Here is a 6,896-nt window from a genome sequence, read left to right on the forward strand (position 1 = left end):
CTTGATACTTACTGGGTACACGTTGTTTACGTACTCATACTACACTTGCTGTACTTTTTGTGCAGGATCTAAGACAGGTACTAGTGGAGGACCTATCATCACATACCCACGTCACCCCGAGGCATAGTGGTGAGCTGCCTTTCTGAGTCGTTCTGCAGCTACCAGTGTCTCTTCTTATATTTACATTATGTCTATTTTATTTCAGACAGTATTTGGAGTTTTGTATAATCTACTAGATGCACATACACTTGTGACACCAGGTCTTGGCATACACACATTGGTAGAATTTGGTATCTTATTATTTTTCTTGAATTTAAATCTTATCGATATGTGTTTAATTTATTAGTTGACTTGCCTAGCTGTAGTGTTGGGCGCCATTACGACCTATAGGTGAAATTGGATCGTGACAGTCACCGACCTTATGGAGGAGTTGGCTGCTGCCAATGAGGAAAAGGATAATATGAGAGAAGAAATTACCTCATTGAATGAAGAAAACATGAGGCTAAAGTAGAAGATGAAGAAAGAGCAGGTTGTCTCTGCTGCTAGGTTTGATAGGCTTTTGGGGTTTATTCATGGATAATCCTCTTCCACCAAAGAACCTGGTCCTCAGTCCTCTTAGTTTATCTGGTATGTTCTTAGTAAGTCACTTACCTTGTCCCTTTTATGACCAGTTTCTGATTTTTTTTTCTTCTTTTTGTTTGATGTAGTTGGCAGTTTGACAGGTTTGTTCAATCGTCTTTTGGTTTGGGCCTCTTTGGAATTAATGTGGTACAATGACAATGACAAACGAATATAATTTCTTATTTTTGACTAAATATTTAATTCTTTGTGTGGGCAAATTTTATTGGATCACCCATCTATATTCCTAATAATATGTGTTTGTTCGTTTAGCCCCAGTGGCCATGAGTTTTACATTGCTATATTCTTTCATTAACTCCATTGGCATCCTCTTTTTTTTTATGATGTCAAAAGGGAGAAGTTAAGTATATGCATGCTCACTGATCCGTAAACCTGGTTCTTTACTGCCACTTGGACTAATAAAGGAGGATGTTCTTGAGTTGTATGTTTGTAGGTCTTATAATAAATTATGCCTAGCTATCTATAGGGTTGCGATGAATGGAATGTGAGTTCCTTACACTTGTGCAAATATGGACAAATTGAAGAAGAGTGTTATAATTGAAACTCATTCTTATACTGAAAACTGATAAAAACTATGCAAGCTATTGACTGATTTGCCCATGGGTTTGTCATCATTAAAAAAGGGAGAACATGTTGAGTTGAGCATGAAATTATATTTTGATGATTTACAAACCATATCAGAGAATCATGTTTTATGTTCCAAGTTGGTGTGCTACTAGACTGGTATGTAGATATAGAATATGAATGGCAAGTGAACCAGGTGCAAAGCAGACTAGTGGAAGAATGTTAATTAGATGCGGAAGGTCAGTATACCTATGCAAGTTGGAATCTTCAGAAGATCCTGTCCGTACCCTAAACAAAATCTGCAAATTAGATGAGTTCGTGGATAAATGTTTTTTTGTATTTACGGAAAAGACTTGCATGGAAAAAGAAGGTTGAAGAGTTGGAAATAAATAAGGAAACCAAATCTAAATAGGAAAAATTTTCCTAAACCGAAATATTTTAAGTTTTGGAGCATTAATTAAAGAAGATTTTCGGCCAACTTTGCAACTATAAAAGAAGACTTTTGCCGCATTTAAAAATCACTGCTATTGAGAGAAACCATATAGAATACTTCTGACAATAGCAATCACAACAAAAAAATACTTCTGAAGATTCCAGCTAATCAATTGAAGAATTAGTTCCTGAAGATGAAGCATCTCATGTTCTCTAGTTGTTAGGTTGAGTAAAATGTTCTAATTTGTAACCTATTTGCTTCCTTAGGAGTGTAATAGTAGGTTATTGCTGAAACGTCAGTTTTTTATAAGCTTCCTAGACTAGAGTTTAGTTTGGGAAGGGGTTTCTACGATTCGGTCGATTGTAGGGGTTAGAGTACTAGAGTTAGTACCACTGATTATAGAGTTGTAACCTAAATATTACTCTTTGAAGTTTAGTGGAGATTTGAGAAAAATCTTACTGGGTAAGCCATGGTTTTTACTTTCTTAAGCAAGGGAATTTTCCACGTAAAACTTTCTGTGCTAATTTTCTGCAATTATTTCTGTTTGGATAGTTCAAGGAACCATGTTCTTTGAAAATGTAAAAATTGGGCAAGACACAATTCAACCCCCTTCTTGACCAAACCAAGTAAATCAAATGCAAACAATAATGCATAATTTTATTTTAAAAGCACATCCATTACATGAATTAAATTTAGGTAAGTTCAAATTAAAGGATTGATATTCAAGCACATGACCTTGATGTTCACATTGTAAAAAGTTAACAATTACACCCGAATGCATTGAATGAAGTTTGGTGTGTGTGCTTGAAATGTGCGAGCATGGAATGTCCATTGGCTGCATTCACATCTAATTTCTTCAATTTCAATCGATTATTCCAATGGCAGTATGAAGTGAAAGTGTGAAACTGTCCTATACATAATTAGCTCGATAGCGGATCTACCATGTATGCTACAGGTTTACATAAACTCAGTAATTTTTGTTCAGACTCTATATATATGTTAAATAGTATCCACTAAAATATCGATAAATATTTGATCATGAATCTAATTATTATTACATATTAACTTAATATCCCCGTAGAAACTCATAAACTTTAACTGATGGACCTGCCTCTCGTTAGCTCCATGTTTTTTTATGAGCCTTCACATATGGCTCTCATAAAATTTTGAATATTAAGTCATTAAGGGGTCGTTTGGTTTGTGGGATAAGGGATAGTAATCTCCAGATTAGATGAAAGATTATTTTTTTTCCCGTTTAGTTGAAATAATATCGGGATTAGATGCGGGATAATAATCTAGGATATTATTTTATCCCACTTTGAGGGTGCGATAATAATCCCGTGATTAATTAATCTTGAGAGAAATACTAAAATAACAAAGTCGTCCTTCTCCAAGGCTCTTCCCCTCCCCCCTCCCCCAGTGTTTTTTAAATAATCCAAGATTAAAATTGAATATAAAAGTTTATCCCAACTTATCTAGTATACACATAATACATATTTATATTATACAGTATATATCATATTTTTAGTACAATGAACAAAATATCTTCTAATAAAAATATATTCACTAAATAATCCTGTTGTTATTTAATATCTATATTATAATCCCATCATTAAAATTCCGCTATAACTTGTTTCTCTACCTGTTGCACCCTATTTTGCACTAGTCAAGACATGATTCAACTTGTGGTTTCTCTGTTGTTGATGAAAGAAAGTCGCCACCTAATATTTAAAGATATACTAGGGTACCTATTTAATTACTAAGTCATGTTCTTTATTGGTCTTCTAACTGGTGAGATTATGGGTAAGGGTTCTTATTCTTCTAAGGAGAAGGTGTTAGGCACCCCTTAAAATCTACCTGAGATAGCTCCATAGAATCTAGACTAAGTTTGAGATCAATTATTTGTAAAAAGCTTTAATTTATAATAAGGAAGATGGATTACTGTACACCTAAGGATGCTATTGACAGAAAGGATATAAAGTCTTAAAGGGATATGAATTTATTAAAGGATTCATACGAAATGTTAAAAGAGTTTTGAAATTAGTACATAAGTGATCTACATTTTATAAGTTTATAAAAGAGATTGAGTTATGAAAACGCATTAATTTCGGAGATGGTTATTTACGTAATGATGAAAGATTGTTTGAGAAAAAGTATATCTAAGATTTACCTTAGATTCGAAGGATTTTCAAAGAAAAGGTCATTTGCTGGAATTTTCTTAAAGCGACGATCTTCTGAAGTTCTGATTTTTCTTTTGAGAAACGAAAGTTGAAGTCTAGTTTTCCTTTTAGAAATAGAGCTACTTTTAACTAAGTTCTGTATTTAAAATCTTTTCAAGAAGAGAAGGGTGAGTGAAAAATATATCAATCATCGAGCAGATTATAACTTGCGAACTAAAGATCTACTGTCAGCTAAATTTTCCCTTTTTAAAATCCTATATTGCCTAAGGCTTGTCTAAGTTTATATGATATTAAAACATAAAAAAAAAGAGAGAGCATGTGTTCTAATATATGAGTGTTATATACATGAGGGATAAAACAATAATAATGACATAACAAATACAACTAAAAGTTGGATATTATGTGGAGCAATATATAGAAGCTATGGAGAAGGTTAAAATGAAGCAAGGCTTGAAGATTGCTATGTCTATTTCTGGAGAAGGAAACGGTTATTTGCAAGAGAGCCAATTCTGGAAACTTTACAAGGAAGATAAGCCATCGTGTTCCATAGTGATGAGCACTGCTGCTGACCTAGTGTATCTTCTTGCATGTCTTTTAGTGCCATTTATACCATCCTTTTCACGTGAGGTGCTTAAGCAGCTGAACTTTCCTCATGAAACACAAGTTTCACTAGCTGATGAAAGAGGTGACATTGAAAAAAGCAAACAACCAGGGCATATTCTACCTGCAGAACACAAAATTGGAATACCAGCAACATTGTTCAAGGAGATGAAAGATGAAGAAGTTGAATTTTACAGAGAGAAGTTTGCCAGAAGTCAAGCGGATAGGAATTTGAAGGCAGAAGCTGAGACAAAGAAGATCACTGATCAATTGAACAAAGCAAAAATTTCTGATGCTAATAAGAAGAAAGAACGTGCTACAAAACCTTCTGTAGCCAAATCTAAGTGGTCAGCCTCTGTTGAAGCAGAAATTTCGATTAGCAGACTCGATATTCGTGTTGGTCTCATTACAAGAGCACAGAAACATCCCGATGGTGATTCATTGTATGTTGAAGAGATTGATGTTGGTGAAGCTCAGCCCAGAACTGTTGTTAGTGGCCTTGTAAATTATATTCCTCTGGAGGAGATGCAGAATCAGAAGGTTTGTGTTCTATGCAACCTAAAACCAGCAAGCATGAGGGGCATAAAATCCTAGGCAATGGTTCTTGCTGCTTCTAGTAGTGATCACACTAGGGTTGAACTAGTTGAGCCACCTAAAGATGCTGCCATTGGTGAAAGAGTAACGTTCCCTGGGTTTGATGGCACTCCCGATGATGTCTTGAACCCTAAGAAGAAGGTTTGGGAAACTCTTTTGGTGGACCTGCATTCAAATAAGGAGTTGGTCGCTTGCTATAAAGATTTGCGATTCACCACTTCAGCTGGTGTTTGCAAAGTTGCATCCATTTCTGAAGGATCAATTAGGTAGTTTATTTGGCTGATCTTCTAGAAGAGGAATTCAAGATTTTTCTTTATAATTTCTTTCACATTTGTTCATCTTTCCTTCATAACGATAAACAATCAAATTTTCCCTTATGATTGACTAGAGTATTGTTGAAACGAAATGAGTATTGAATGTAAAAAATAAAAATACAACTAAAACATTAAACTAGTAGAGGCGGTAAACTAAATTAACGAGGCAGTAGTAATAAATAAAAGAGTTGAGGGAAAGAGGACTGGACTCTGGGATTGAGCCTCAAGAAGATAGGCCCAGCAGTAAAGGAGAGCGAACACAACTGACTTTGGACCTCTGGACGTGGTGCAATATAGCTGGAATTGAGCCCGAGTTCATCAAGAACTCAGAGGCCCAAACAGATGTACATGTGAAAGAAAAGAAAGTCATTAGATATATATCCAATACTTTAAACATATTCCAGCTACAGAACACTTCAATGTACAAGACAAATACATAAACAATTAATTAAAGCAAGAACATTATTGATAAGGTAGAGAAAATTATATATTAATGTGGTGGTTTACTCAGCAAATAATTCACATTGGAACCCTTTCGTTGTCATTAAACACTAAACCCTTAAAGAACTGAATGTGTCAATGAATTAAGAGCTAAAGAGGGAACCCCACTCAAGGTTGAAGCTCCCTTTGGATACTCGGACACTTCAAAGTTCCCAAAGGACTCAAGGCCCAGGGCAATGCTTGTGCTGGGGAGGATATCCCAACCTAAAGTCGAACTCCACTCTCAAATACCATTAATCACTAACGACATATTTTCTTTATGGGTTTAAGTGCCAATGAGGCCCTTCTAATACGAACTAAATACTAAAGTACTTCCTACCACAACATATATACTTTTCTCTTAATAAAATAATACAAGAGAATACATACTACTATGATACTAAATAGGAAAAATATATCAAGGAAAATTAAAGGGAGAGGGGCTGAGTTTAGAATACACATAGTTTCATAATCACACTATTATAGGAATGAATAACTAAGGCATAGCATATTCAAACAAGCATTGATAATATCACTTGGCAACTTAAAGACATCAAGGCAGATTCAAACTAACAATCATAGTCAATAATTATTTCAGAGATATAATCAAGGTCATGGGTATGGATTCTTATCATGATTACACACTCACAAATTTAAACATAGTATCCCTAAGGTATCAACAAGATCATGCTTCTAATAGTATCAACTAGTTACCATGTTCAAACAATATCAACAAAGGGACTTCAATAGGGTTTGAGAGTCAAATCTAGTTTTAGATCAACAGTAGGAAGAAAGACTAAGCATGGTTCAAAATAGAGTATGGTGTTGCAGAATTAAGTAAATGCTAGCAACATTCAATCAACTACTTATGGGCATAATAAATGAGGTTGTGACCTCAAACAAGTATAAGAATTTTACACATTATAGAATCAAACTGATCAGGCAAGTGGAGAGAGGAGATGAAAATATTATTTCAAACAAGTTCAACTCAACATGAACCTACCTCAGCATATAGATATGAAGTAATCATGCTTCAATTCTATCATTGGTTTTAGTAGTAGGCCTAAATTATTTCTTCATGAGAGATAAACT

General features: G+C 34.6%; 1 pseudogene; it reads left to right on the plus strand.

Moving 5' to 3' along the window:
• The first annotated feature begins 572 nt into the window (after positions 1–572).
• Positions 573–5,301, plus strand: LOC107784514 (putative methionine--tRNA ligase; annotated as a pseudogene).
• Positions 5,302–6,896: the final 1,595 nt, after the last annotated feature.

The sequence above is a fragment of the Nicotiana tabacum genome, chromosome 24 (assembly GCF_000715075.1).
Source record: "Nicotiana tabacum cultivar K326 chromosome 24, ASM71507v2, whole genome shotgun sequence".
Classification (NCBI taxonomy): domain Eukaryota; kingdom Viridiplantae; phylum Streptophyta; class Magnoliopsida; order Solanales; family Solanaceae; genus Nicotiana; species Nicotiana tabacum.